Source organism: Megascapheus bottae, chromosome 5 (genome assembly GCF_031878675.1).
Source record: "Megascapheus bottae isolate mThoBot1 chromosome 5, mThoBot2.hap1, whole genome shotgun sequence".
Lineage (NCBI taxonomy): Eukaryota > Metazoa > Chordata > Mammalia > Rodentia > Geomyidae > Megascapheus > Megascapheus bottae.
In genome coordinates, this window is record NC_143513.1 from 4,852,048 (window position 1) to 4,865,806 (window position 13,759).

The 13,759-nt window shown below is 44.5% G+C and overlaps 1 protein-coding gene across 1 annotated transcript in view; it reads left to right on the plus strand.

Annotated features, from left to right (window-relative positions):
• The first annotated feature begins 188 nt into the window (after positions 1-188).
• Rala (RAS like proto-oncogene A) overlaps positions 189-13,759 on the plus strand; it is a 50,174-nt gene continuing 36,603 nt past the window's right edge. Inside the window, exon 1 of the mRNA XM_090332606.1 lies at positions 189-403. The gene's annotated coding sequence lies outside the window, so the exon portion shown is untranslated. The remainder of the gene's footprint in view (positions 404-13,759) is intronic.

Below are 13,759 nucleotides of genomic sequence, written 5' to 3' on the forward strand. Positions count from 1 at the left end.
GGTGCGGCCGTCCCGGGGGGAGCGGGCACGGGAGGGACCCGCCTGCCAGCGCCCCTCGGTCTTTGTTCCTCCCGCAGGAGCGGTCCAGCGCCGCCGCGCCGCCGAGGGCGGAAGCCGCTTCCTCCGGGCCCCGCCCCTCTCCCCGGCGACCCGGAAGTGACCTGGCGGCTGCTGCAGCGCGGCCCGGAGGAGGGTGGGTCTCCCCGGAGCGGAGCGCCGGAGTCCTCCACCTCCTCCTCGGCCACCTCCCGCCACCCCGGCTCCCGCCGCCCGCCGGACTCCTCCCCCTGCCGCGCCCCGCGCGCTCGGAGCCTCCCAGACGACCGCGCCGGGAGCCCCGCGGCTGGAGCCAGCGCGGCGAGGGACTGGGAGCCCGCGGGGCGGCGGAGCGCTCGCGGTGCAGGTGAGCTCGGGCGGCCCGGGCGGGGCCCGCGGGCGGCGGCGGCGGCGGCGGGGGTGTGGCCCGGCCCGGCCGGCCGCCGAGATTGCACAGCCCGCGTCGTGCTCGCGGACGAGCCGCAGGACCCGCTCCGGCTGGATCCCTGGGCGGGAGGCGGCGGCCAGGGCCCCCGCGCACGGCCGCCGGTCGAAGCGTAGCTCCTCGGAAGGTCACCTCGCATCTCCGCTGGCCCGAGGAGCCCCGCCCGGGCGGCGCCCGCGACCCGGGCCTCGCCGCTGCAGGCCCCGCAGCGCCTGCCCCCTCCCCCTGCCTCCGGGTTCCCGGTCTCTCCCACCCGATCTACCGCTGCCCCCTGTCCCCTGCCCCCTCGCCCTCTCACTCCGCAGCTTGCCCGCACCCGACCTATGTCTTTGAAGGCATCTGTGCCTGAGTTTTGTGACACTTAGAGGAATGGCTTTTTTCAGACTGAAATCTGAACCGGCTCCGCACTGGTTCACCCTCTATTCAGATAACCTCGGCAGCGAGGAAGAGAACGCCAAGTAGGTATTCTCTTCCGAACGATTCCCAGAAGTGGAGGAGGATGAGATTGGTGCGAGATGACCTACGGAATGGCCGGGGCACGGCGTGTGTGTGTGTGTGTGTGTGTGTGTGTGTGTGTGTGTGTGTGTGTGTGTGTGTGTGTGTGTGTGTGTGTGTGTGTGTGTGTGTGTGTGTGCGCGCGCGCGTGTGCAGGTGGGCGGGGGTCAGCACGCCGCGGTGGCCAGCGTTGTTTCTAGGTTTAGGGGAAACTGGGGAGTTCACCCGGACCTTTGCTCGAAAACCTGAATGTCCAGATTCGTGAGAGCAAATCCTGGTGTCATTGAGGTAGTGTGAGAATTCCAGTGCCACACCCTACCTGTCAAAGCTGAGAAATAAAAAACACCTAATTTATAAGTAGTCTGCTGTGTGTGTGCGCGCAGAGGGGTGGGGAGAAGCTTTTAAAAACCAGTATTCAAATTTCTTCTGAAAATAAATTACGACTTTAGTCATCCAAAAATTGGATGACAGATTTTATTAGGATAGTTGCAGTTGAAGGTGTTGTTTTTAGCTTGTGTTGATTAATGAATTTGAATGCATCTTATTACCTTTCTCTAACTCTATTAATACAGTGTTGTTATAACATGACTCTTGTGACTCTTAAGGCATTGTTATTAGACTGAATTTTTTCAGAGCAGGAACCATGTCTTACTCATCACAGGGTTTCTGTACATTGTGCCTGAAAACATACAAGTGTTCACACATATTGCCTCCCAGTAGTAATTTGTTTTGGCTTGGGATGTAATTCAGTGGTAGAGTGCTTGGCTATCATGCCCACCACCCTGGGTTCAATGCCCAGGAACTCACACACCAAAAAATAATTCTATTGGACAAGAGATTTTTCATTTTTGAACATCAATTAATTGTACCAAGGGGTTTCATTCTAGGTATACAATACTTCTAGGTCATAATCACCCCTCTTCCATTCTCCCTCCTCTACCCTCCCCTTTCCCAAACCAGTCTCATCAGGTTGCCTCGTTTGGTTTTCATATATTCTGGTTGTCAAGTATTTTGTTTCACACATATACCATGCTTTAGTCATGTGTGTATGGTATGTGATCTCTCTCTGTGTATATATGATCATACACTTAGGATCCAGTGTGTGCTTGCGTAAGTCTATTTTTGCTGTTTTTATTTCAAGTTCTTGGTACATTTTATTCTGTTCTTCAGCAGGGTTAATAACTCTTCACCTCCCCAAACCATCCTCCCCTGAAAAGCTAAAATATTTAGGAGATTATGTGTGGGTGATATGATCATTTGTATTCCACTGTTAAGTGTTTACTATTTGAACTTATCCGTGGCTAGAAGGAAGAAGTTTCTTGGCTAAAGACAGTGTTTATTAATAATTATTATTATTGGTGGTGGTAGTCCTGAGTCTTGAACTCTGGGCCTGTAAGCTGTCCTTGAGCCTCTTTGTGTTCAAGGCTAGTGCTCTACCAATTGAACCCCAGGGCCACTTCCAGCTTTTTCTGAGTAGTTTAGTGGTGATAAAGAATCTTGTGGACTTTCCTGCCCCATCTGGCTTTGAACCTTGATCCTCAGATGTCAGCCTCCTGAATAGCTAGGATTCCAGCCGTGAGCTGATAACTCTACCCAATCTTTGTCAAAAAGAGGAGACTGGGAATTAATACTGTTTGGAAAATGTGGTACATCACAGAAGTGCTTGTACTTGTGGCGGTTCATTTTTTTCCATGAATACATGAACATCCTCTGACATCGGATGTGTCCTTGACATGATTTACTGATAGGCATTTTTCGTATTAGTGTTCCAAGATCCAGATGCTCTCTAGTGTCTCTGCTTGGTGTGATCCTCTATTTTGAAGCAGTACTTCAGTACAATACATTTTCTAGGATTTTTTTAGCTAATTGTAGGAATCTTGTTTATGATTTGTTTTTTTTTTTTTCTTTTTTTTTTGCCAGTTCTGGGCTTGAGCTCAGGGCCTGAGCACTGTCCTTGGACTTTCTCAAGGCTAGAGCTCTATCACTTGAGCCTCAGCACCACTTCCGGCTTTTTTTTTTTCTATATGTGGTACCGAGGAATCGAACCCGGGTCTTCATGCATGCTAGGCAAGCCCTTTAACCACTAGGCCAAACTCAAGGTCCTTGTTTATGATTTGTGAAGAGGCTATTACTGTTATAGATAGTTGGATTGTTTTTACTTTAGGGAGGTGGAAGGTCCTATTTAAAGCTGAGTGCTGATGTGGTCTTTCCTGTTTCCTGATGGTGGGTCTGCATGCGTTTCCCAGCTTAGCTTCTACAGGACATGACTAAATGTGCCAGTATCACTTCTTATACTTGGGTTTATCATTGTAATAAGTACTTATTTATTGGTAGTTGAGTGGTGAGGACTGTCACTTTTAAAATACTGTAATAAGAAACTGCAGATGTTAATGACGAAAAGACAATGCTGTATGTGTGTGCATGTGTGTGGCGTGTACCCATGTGTGTGCCAGTCTAGACATTGAACTTAGTGCCTGAGCATTGTCCCTGAGTTTCTTTTACTCAGCGCTAGTGCTCACCCACTTGAGCCATAGTGCATATCCAGCTTTTCCTGAGTAGTTTGTTAGAAATAAGAGTCTCACAATCTTTCCTGCCTGGACTGGCTTTGAACCAGTATCTGTAGATATCACCCTCCTGAGTGGCTAGGATTATGGTCTTGAGAGGCTAGTGCCTGGCTTACATAATGCTTTTAAATTGGTAGGAAAGAGTTAATGATTTTCATTGTTTTAGAAAATGTTTTAATTCTTAGACTAAGAACAAGAAACCTGTAATTTAATATCTTGTTCCTTTCTTTCCCTCCCTCCCTCCCTCCCTCCCTCCCTCCCTCCCTTCCTTCCTTCCTTCCTTCCTTCCTGTCCAGGGACTTGAACTCAGGACCCAAATGCTGTTCCTGAGCTTCTTTTATCAAGACTAGCACTTTACCACTCGAGCCACAGCACCACTTCCGGATTTTTCTTTTTATGTGGTACTGAGGAATCAAACCTAGGGCTAGCAAGCATTCTGTTACTAAGCTACCTTCCAGCCCAAGAAGCATATAATTTCTTATCTCAGTGACACTGCTACTATGTAGAGACCAAATTTCCCTTCTTATATTCAACTGTCCTCTGGGTAAAAACATTTTTCATATATTGATTGCCTGCCAAGTACTGTGATAAGAGCTTCACTTATTTTTAATCTCCACAGTATCTCTGTAAGCTGGGTAGTTTCCCAGTTCTTTACTAAGGCAATGTGAAATAATTTGCCAGAGACTTGGCTCCTATCTTGTGTGTATAGAGCCTGAGGAATGCAGTTAATCCTAAAGGCTGAGAAGAAGGTAATTGAGATTGTGCTGAGCTTCAGCAAAATGCTGACACTAAGCTTAGCACTCTTGGTCATCACGTTTGGCCTAGGGTCATGGGTGAGGCTGTCCAGAGAGCCTTACACAGCAGCTGCTCTCCTTTTTCTGTCTCCAGTGTGCTTACAATACAGTGATAATGTATCCATTGTCTGTGTTTGCTATGATGGAAGAAATACAGTTGGCCAGTCTTGAGCCTGAATGCTGGGCTAGTGCTCTACCACTTGAGCCACAATACCATATCCTGCTTTGGGGGTTTGTTTTGTGGGAGTGGTCATAGGGCTTGCACTCAGCCTAACTCCTATCCTTGAGGGTTTTTTCTTTTTGTTTTGCCAGTCCTGGGTCTTGAACTCAGGTCTTGAGTGCTGTCCTTGGACTTTCTCAAGGCTAGAGCTCTGCCACTTGAGCCACAGCACCACTCCCAGCTGTGTATATGATACCGAGGAGTTGAACCCAGGTCTTCTTGCATGCTAGGCAAGCACTCTACCATTAGGTCAAACTCCTGGTCTGATTTTTTTTTCTTTTTGGCCAGTCCTGGGGTTTGAACTCAGGGCCTGAGTACTGTGTTTGGGCTTTCTCAAGGCCTAGTGTTCTACCACTTGATTCACAGTACCACTTCTGGCTTTTTCTATATATGTAGTACCAAGGAATCAAACCCAGGTCTTTGTGCATGCTAGATAAGTTAAACCTCGGCCCCTCCTTGAACGTTTTTGTTTTGTTTTGTTTTGTTTTGTTTTTTGCCAGTCGTGGGCTTGAGCTCAGGGCCTGAGCACTGTCCTTGGATTTTCTCAAGGATAGAGCTCTTCCACTTGAGCCTCAGCACCATTTCTGGCTTTTTTCTATGTGTGTGGTACCGAGGAATCGAACCCGGGGCTTCGTGCATGCTAGACAAGTACTCTACCACTAGGTCAAACTCCCGGCCCTCCTTGAACTTTTTCACTCAAGACTAACACTCTACCACTTTAACACACAGTGCTACTTCCAATTTTCTGGTGATTAATTGGAGTTAAGGGTGTCATGGACTTTTCCTTCAGAGGCTGGCTTTGAACCATGATTCTTAGATTTCAGCCTCTTGAGTAGCTAGGATTACAGGTGTGAGGTACCAGCATCTGGCTTCTTTACAACTTTACTTATTGCCTTATTGTATATTCAGAAGTATTTGATTATCATTTAGGAAAAATGAAATTCAAGCTCTGTGAGCTTTGAAGAGTTGAGCAAAATTTAGAAGAGAATTTGCATCTTTGATTTAATTATACATGAAAGTGAAGATTTATTTCCTGGAAGTCAAAGAGAATACTCAGTATAAGCCAAAAAAGGGCGGGGGGGGGAGGAAAGAGGGGAAAAAAAATGAAAGCTTCTACAACATATTATGAAAGGTATACACTTCCAGAAAACCAGAAATGGCGCTGTGGCTCAAGGGGTAGGGTGGTATCCTTGAGCTGAAGAGCTCAGGTACAGCACCCAGGCCCAGAGTTCAAGTCCTACAACTGACAAAAAACAAACAAACAAACCCCAAACAAAAAAATTTCAGAGCTAGCATTGTGTAATGAAAAAAAAATTTACTGGAAACATAATTACTGTGAAGTATCTATACAGTTTAATTGTTGACCTCAGTTTTAAGTGTCAGGGTTTGACTTGACAGTATCCTTTTGGACTTCAGGTACAACAAGGTTATGAGATGATTTTGATTCCCAGATGCATTGTGAAGGTGAAACAAAGGTCCTATTTCTACACAGGTCACCTAAGCCACGGGATCTGGTGTGGATTATTGTATGATAGCTAGTAGCTAGCATAGTAATCCATTGGACATGCAAGTTACCCTACAGATTGCAGGTGCTTTCATACATCTATTCTTTCTAGATTTTTTTTCTCTCGAATTGCCACAATCTAGCCCATGGTTCACCTTTCTGTAATCTTTTTCTCACCCTTGCTTGGAACAACCATGATTAAAATCCAGGTTTGTTTTTTTTTTTTTTTTTTTTTTTTTTTTGCCAGTCCTGGGGCTTGAACTCACAGTGCGTGGGCACTGCCCCACAGCACCACTTGCAGCCTTTTTTTTCTGTGTATGTGGTATTAAGGAATTGAACTCAGGGCTTTGTGCATGCTAGGAGAGCACTCTACCACTAGGCCACGCTCCCAGCCCTCCTGTGTACTCTTGACATAATTCACTGCCTTTCTCTTCATGATACTCAGTCCAGCAATACTGTGTTGGAGTGCTAGTGTTTACTTTTCTCCCATTTTCTTGCTTGAATTCTCGTCACTCCTCACTCTAATCTTGTATATTCCCGATGTTCCTTCAGGCTGTACCTTTCCAAAAATTATATATAGATTAGGTCCTTTCCCTAGTGTCTGTGTGGAACAAAATCTTCAAGATTGGGCTGGATAGTGTGGTGTAGTGGTACATGCCCGTAATCCCAGTACTCAGGAGGTTGAGACAGGCATTAACTCAAGAGGGTAAGACAGAGAAGGCGCAGGAGTTCAAGTCCAGCTTGGGCTACATAGACAAAAAAATAATAGACTATACTAGTTGCTTTTCTTTTGTGCTGCCATAACATCTGTCCCAAGTACTTCCCACAGTATGAACAGTGCCTTTATTAACATATTGCCAATTTTATGACCTCAGTGCATTTTGTGACCTCACAACCAACCCCCACACACACCAGCACACACAGACACATGCACACCTGCCTCTTCTCTCTTTTCTCCTAAAGACCTTCACAAGTTTTTTGTCAAAAGTTCATAAACTTTCTCAGTTCACAATACTCTTACTATATCAGTAATTTGTTTGTTTGTATATTGCCTATCCTAGGGCATGAACTCTGGGCCATGGTGCTGTCTCTGAGCTTCTTTCCCCCCCCCCCCCCCATCCATTGTGGGGCATGAACTCTGGGCCTGGGCACTGTCCCTGAGCTCTTCAGCTCAAGGCTACCACCCTACCCCTTAAGCCACAGTGTCACTTCCGATTTTGTAGTGGTTAATTGGAGATTTAGTGCTGGGGCTGGCACTTAGATCTCAGCAGCCAGAGTAGCTAGGATTACAGGTGTGAGCCACCAGGCCTGGCTTCTGAGCTTCTTTTGCCCAAGACTAAGCATTCTACCACTTTTGCCCCAGCACCACTTCCAGCTTTTTTTTTAGTAGTTTTCCTGCCTGTGCTAGCTTTGGACTGAGGTCCTCATGTCTTCAGCCTCCTTAGTAGCTAGGAATTACTGTTGTGAGCCACCTGTGCCCAATTTACCAGTAGTTTAAAAAAAACAAAACTATTCTTAGGTCAAAAGGAAAATATTAAGTTTTATTAAGTAATTGAGCCTAAACAATTTAGTGTTTATCTCCTTATACCTTTAGTCATTTGAAAAACCAATACACAAACCAATAGAACGCACTAAGTATGTAGTTTTCTCTTGTGTGTGGCATGATTTTTCAACTACTGCCCTACTTAGACATAATTTGCAGTATTTTGCAGTAACAATGTCACTATGGAGAAGATTTGCACAGATGTATTTTCTCATTTTTGGAAGTATATGTTCAGATTATTGTGTGTGTGGATTTGCCAAATACTGTCAAATTCCTCTCCTTATGGGCTTGTGTTCATCATCTCTTTCTGCCAGCCTGGTGAATGCTGTTCTCTCTAGCCACTGGTACCTGGCTCAGCATTTGTATTTAAGAGCATTTGTCATTTGCCAGGTGCTGGTGGCTCACACCTATAATCATAGCTACTCAGGAGGCTGAAATCTGAGGATTGCAGTTTGAAGCCAGCATGGACGGGAAAGTCCAAGAGATTCTTATCTCCAGTAAAGAACGAAAAAGCCAGAAATACTCTACTTGAACAAAAAAAAATCTCAGGACAGTGCCCAGGCCCTGAGTTCAAGCACCAGGTCCGCACAGACACAGCCACATACACACACACACACACACGGATACTAGTGATTTAAGTTGTGTTTTTCCCAGTCACCTTTGACATTGCTTGTTTTTTTGCCATGTAAAAGTTTGTTTTGCATAGTTATATATATATTATCCTTAAATTCAGTTTATCTGGTTTGTTTTATAAAGTCTCTCCTCTTATGCTCAAATTGTAGAGGAAGCTTTCATTCTGGCAATGCTCATGTCATTTCCATGTGAAATGTGGTTTTGTATATATTCTATCATTTTCCAAGCCCAGTTATTCCAATGCTGTTTATATATATATATATATATGTATATCTGTTTATATTTTTAAAAAATCTTTGCCTCATTTGTCATGTACTCTATTCAGCTGGCTGTATTTTATTCTGTTGGGTTGTCAGACCATTCATTACCAGTACTACCCTGTGTTAATTGTAGTGGCTCTGTAAATTTTTTTTTTTTAACCACACTGAGGCAAGTATTTATATGGTAGTATGGTCCCCATGATAGCACCTCCTCTCCAATGTTGTCCTAGCTCTTGAATAGTTTATTGTTCTATATGAAATTTAGCATCAATTTGTCTAGTTCCATTAAGAAACCCATTGCCATTTTTATTTTATTAAGTTAAACTTAATTTACTTTGAGAAAATGGATGCCATGATGGTGTTGATATAACCTAGCATAGACCAATCAGCAACTTTGTTTACCACTTTTTCTGTATCTTTGAAGAGTGGCTTATTTACCTTCAAGAAGAGAAGATTTCTTGTTAGGTTTATGCCTATTTTGAGTTAGATATTAAAACTATTAATACTGTATATGATTTCTGCATATTTCCCTGTTACTTTGCCAATTTTTTGGTTTTTGTTTCTGGTTTTCTGTTTTGTTTTGTTTGCCAGTCCTGGCCTTGAGCTCAGGACCTGAACACTGTCCTTGGACTTTTCTAAAGGCTAGAGCTCTACCACCTGAGCCTCAGCACCACTTCCAGCTTTTTTCTATGTATGTGGTACTGAGGAATCGAACCTGGGTCATCGTGCCTACTAGGCAAGCTACTACTAGGCCAAACTCCTGGCTTTGCCAATTATTTTTAAAAAAATTAATTTTTATTGTTATAAAGGAGATAAAGAGGTTATAGTTACTTACATAAGTTAATAAAGAGTACATTTCTTTTTGGACAGTGTCACCCTTTCCCTGGCTCCCTACCTGTTTTTTGTGTTTTTTTTTTTGTTGTTGTTTTTTTTTGTTTTTGCCAGTCCTGGGCTTAAGCTCAGAGCCTGAGCACTATCCTTGGATATTCTCAAGGCTAACACTCTACCACTTGAGCCTCAGCACCACTTTCAGCTTTTTTCTGTGTATGTGGTACTGAGGAATCGAACCCAGGTCTTTGTGCATGGTAGGCAAACACCCTACCAGTAGGCCAAACTCCCAGCCCTACCCATCTCCAGCCACAAAGTGTGTAGTTTGTTTTCAGTATAGTGTCACTGCTACATTTGTTCATCCTTTGTCCCTCCATTTCTATCCCCTGGCCCTTATCCTCCCAGACAGATCAATGCACAAATAAGATGAAAAGGAAAGAAAACCAACAACAAAGGAAAAAAAAAACCTTGTTTTGTTTTTGTGTGGATTGTGGGGCTTAAACTCACCCTGGTCACTGTCGGTGCCCATGGGTAGTCTTCTACCATTTGAGACAAAGCTCCACTTCTGCTTTTTTTGTTGATTAATTGGAAATAAGAGTCTCACAGAAGGCTGGGAATTTGGCCTAGTGGTAAGAGTGCTTGCCTAGCATGCATGTAGACCCAGGTTCGATTCCTCAGTGCTGCCCAGAAAAAGCCAGAAGTGGTGCTGTGGCTCAAGTGCTAGAGCACTAGGCCTTGAGAAAGCACAAGGACAGTGCTCAGGCCCTGAGTTCAAGCCTCAGAGAAAGAAAAGAAAAAGAGTCTCCAAAGACTTTCTTGCCTGACTCTGAACTGTGATACTCAGATCTCAACTTCCTGAGTAGCTAGGATTACAGTGGTTCTGGGCTACAAATTCCTTTTCAAGCCCCAGGAGATTCTTTTGCTCAAGGCTAGCATTCTACCACTTGAGCCATAGCACCACTTCCAGCCTTTTCTGTGTATGAGGTACTGAGGAGTCATAACCAGGGCTTCATGCATGCTAGGCAAGCACACAACCACTGAGCCATATTCCAAGCCCTGGGCTCCAAATTCTTATTGTTAATTTTATCATTTTTTCTCTTCGCCTTTCCAGGTACACCATACTGTCTTCTGTAAATGGTAGGTTTCCTCTACTTTTTCAATGTTTATACTTCTGTTTATCTTATCTAACTGGGTTGGTTGTCTTATATCTCTGGAATGTTGATAAATGGTGTAGAGTGGAGATAGAGAGTCCCTAATCTTCTCTGGATTAGTAAGTGGTGTGTCGATGCTGGTTTTCGGAGAGCTCTAAAGGAGATGCATGAATGAGGTGAAGGCAGCCAGGCTAACCTTCCTAGTGGGCAGTAGCAAACACAGCAAGTAGAAAGCAGGTGAGGACTGCTCTGCAGCTTTCCTGTCCTGCAGCAGCAGTCCTGAGCCTTCTCCACACAGATGGCCCACTTCCCACCAGTCATAGATGTCACAGGTGACGCCCTTCCCCATGTAGGCTAGAGCTGACAGAGGTATGTGAAAATTGAGGGGTTCTCTCCTAGACTTTTCATAGTCTTATATAAGTGGTTCTTTTGCTTTGCAGATGAGTTCAGTTTAGTTTGTATGGACATGCTTCTTTAAGTCCTTGGTTGTCTAGTTCACATGGTGGGGCAAGTTTGTAATTAGATGAGGTAATCCTGAGCCTGGAGGACCCTAGAGTACTACTCAGTGATGGGTGGTTCTAGACAAGATGATCCAACAGTCTGAATAAGATGGGTTTGAGGCTGTTCTTCAGATTTGTTTATGCAGACCCAGTCATCTGCCTAAAATAATGTATTAGTAAGAAATGAGGTTTGAAGCTAGCCAGGGTAGCTCATACCTATAATCCCAGCTACTTAGGAGACAGAGATAAGGAGGAAGATGGTGGTTTGAGGCAAGCCTGTGCACAAAGTTAGTGAGACTTCATCTCAGCAGTCAAGTTAGGCATGGTGGCAGATATCTGTCATCCCAGCCACAGAGATAGTATAAATAGAACAATGGTCCAGACTAAGTATAGGCAAAAATGTGAGACCTGTTCAAGAAATAAATAAAACAAAAAGGGCTGGAGGCATAGCTCAAGGCACCAGTCTAGCAAGTGCAAGACCCTGTGTTCAAATCCCAGTACTGCTAAAAAGAAAAAAAAAATCAAATATCGGCCTTTATTCATCCTGCACACATTCTGTCCACGTAGCCATAGCAAGTGTATAAGAGCACTCAGTTATCTATGTTCTGGAATGTTTTTCGCTGCCTCCTTTAACTCATCCACAACATTCAAGTAATGTGTTCTAGAGCCATAAAAATTTTAAGGTTGGATCCATCTCCACTGTCTGCTGTCATTCCAAAGGCCCCTTCCCAAGGGAGCTGGCTGGAAGGACACTGCATTTATTTTCCTTATGTCACGGGTCTTCCTATACTGTGCAGACTGTGTTGCCCATGCTTATTGCTGGCAGACAGGGTATTTAATGCAGTCTTCTTGCCAAGTCAGTGAGTTGTCACTTACCAGGTGACTCTCTTGTCCATGCCAGCTTGCATCCTCCCTTGGCCTGTGATCCATACAGCCCTTTTCTCTTGAGACTTGCTGCCTCAGTGGCATGAAAGCTTACTTGAAGGAAAGGCTAGAGACTTGAGTACTTCCTTGGAGAGCCTCCAGTCTTACCTTCTTTACAAATTGTCACCAGATACAGGGATTGGAAAGTGATATTTTGTTTCCTTCTTTTGTCTTCCACTCTTCTGCCTTTAGTCCCAGGGAAATCTGTGTTCCCTTTTGTCTTCCTTCTTTCCTTTCTTCTTTCTCTTAAGCCCCTTCTCTTTCTTCCCCTGACTCTCTTTCTGTCTCCTTTTGTTCTCTTTTTTGTGGTAGTAATGGGGCTTGAACTCAGGTCCTCGACACTGTCTCTGAGCTTTTTTGCTCAAGGCTGGTATTCTACAACTTGCCATAATTCCACTTCCAGCTTTTTGGAGATAAGATTTTCACAGACACCTAACCTTTTCCTTCCTTCCAGTCCTCTTCTTCACTGTCTGCTTTTTTTCCACTCCCCCTTCTTTCTTTCATAGGATCTCACTTTGTGTTCCAGGTGGAACCCACTAAGAAGCACATCCTAGCTTTGAAGTCATGTTCCTCTTTGCTCAGCATCCCAAGTGCTGAGTTGATAGGACAGATGTGTACCACCACATCTGCTCCTGTTATCTTTTTGTTGTTTGGTTTTTGTTGTTGTTGGTGGTGGGTTTTTTTGGTGCTGATCCTGAGGCTTGACCTAAGAGCCTCTGTACAGTTCCTGAGCTTTTTATGCTCAAGGCTAATGCTCTACCACTGGAGAGCCACAGGACCACTTCTAGCTTTTTCCTATGTATGTGGTACCAAGGAACCGAACCTGGGTCTTCGTGCATACGAGGCAAGTACTCTATTACCAGGCCAAACTCCCGGCACCTACATGCTTTCTTTATTCCAAAAACATTTTTTGTGTGTGGGTCATGGGGCTTGAACTTGGCTTGGGCCCTGTCCCTGAGCTCTTCAGCTCAAGGCTACTACCCTACCCTTGAGCAAAGCCCCACTTCCTGTTTTCTAGAGATTAATTCGAGATAAGAGTCTCTGGTCCTTTTGTGCCCTTGCTGTCTTTGAACCTTGATCCTCAGATCTCTCTCAACCTCCTGAGTAGCTAGGACTACAGGTGTGAGCCATGGTACCACCTCCCAGCCCAAAAACTCTTTTAAGTGTGATTCCAACTGAAGTTCTAAGTGAACTGTTTGTTTTGCTTATTAACAAGATCTCATTAGTGAGTTGTTATCATAGTATTGAGTACAAAATTGACCCCCCCCCCCCCGGGGCCACGAGTTTGGCCTAGTGGTAGAGTGCTTGCCTAGCATGCATGAAGACTGGGGTTCGATTCCTCGGTACCACATACTTAGAAAAAGCTAGAAGTGGTGCTAAGGCTCAAGTGGTAGAGCGCTAGCCCTGAGAAAGTCCAAGGACAGTGCTCAGGCCCTGAGCTTAAGCCTGGACTGGCCAAAAAAAAAAAAAAAATTGACCCACCTTATTTACAAGCAAAGTAACCAAAAAATAATACTGTGTACAACCTATTACAAAGTTTGAACATATTGTTACACTTAACAATTTGATTGGAACTTAGTACTTTTGTATACATAATCTCATTTGCTATATATACATATGTATATATATAGTTGTTGTTGTTGTTTTGGACAGGGTGTTGAAATGCAGGGAGGCTGACCTCAAATGGATTCCCTCACCTCAGCCTCCTGAGTGGCTGAGTTTACAGGTGTACACCTCCACACTCAGCTCATTCAGTCTTCTCTCTGTATGCCAAGATACACAGGAAAACAGGCCTAGGCTATGTAGAAGTTTCAGGTCAGCCTGAGCTTCAGAGCAAGACCCTGTCTCAAGAAATAAATTTA